The sequence below is a fragment of the Apium graveolens genome, unplaced genomic scaffold (genome assembly GCF_009905375.1).
Source record: "Apium graveolens cultivar Ventura unplaced genomic scaffold, ASM990537v1 ctg6921, whole genome shotgun sequence".
NCBI lineage: Eukaryota > Viridiplantae > Streptophyta > Magnoliopsida > Apiales > Apiaceae > Apium > Apium graveolens.
In genome coordinates this window covers 54-675 of record NW_027419899.1, presented here as the reverse complement: position 1 = coordinate 675, position 622 = coordinate 54, and the positions used below count along the sequence as shown (strand labels likewise).

Below are 622 nucleotides of genomic sequence, written 5' to 3'. Positions count from 1 at the left end.
AAATTGTGTAGCGCCTCAGGGTCCTCGAGCTCCTTAGATGACACAATTACGTGCGACAAAACAAGAGGGCCTTTTACAACCACCGATGTCACGACGTCCGTCGCCGGAGACTCGCTTTTGCGCCAACCGCACAACACGGCACGGGAGGCCAATTCCGCCCAAAAACCAACACCCTCATCAAGGAGTGAGTGTTTGAGGGCAAGCAAATGTGTGACACCCAGGCAGACGTGCCCTCGGCCTATTGGCTTCGGGCGCAACTTGCGTTCAAAGACTCGATGGTTCACGGGATTCTGCAATTCACACCAAGTATCGCATTTCGCTACGTTCTTCATCGATGCGAGAGCCGAGATATCCGTTGTCGAGAGTCGTTGTGTTTGGAATGACGCCGCCGCCCCTAACGGGTTGCGAACGTACAATTCAATTTTAAGTTCCTTGGCGCATTCCGCGCCCGGATGATTCGTAGGCCGGTGGCCACCAAAGAGGGGCCACCTACCAAAGGTTTGCAAACGGCGGACCAAAGCCCACCGACGCTTGCCCAATGTGTTTACGTGTTAGCGGGTCATTCTGCTATCGCAGGATCGACAATGATCCTTCCGCAGGTTCACCTACGGAAACCTTGTTA

At 54.2% G+C, this 622-nt stretch overlaps 1 non-coding gene across 1 annotated transcript; it reads right to left on the bottom strand.

Annotated features, from left to right (window-relative positions):
• Positions 1 to 211: 211 nt before the first annotated feature.
• LOC141703648 (5.8S ribosomal RNA) lies at positions 212 to 367 on the bottom strand. The gene has a single exon (XR_012567628.1). It is a non-coding gene; the product is annotated as a 5.8S ribosomal RNA (ribosomal RNA).
• Between the last annotated feature and the right edge of the window lie 255 nt (positions 368 to 622).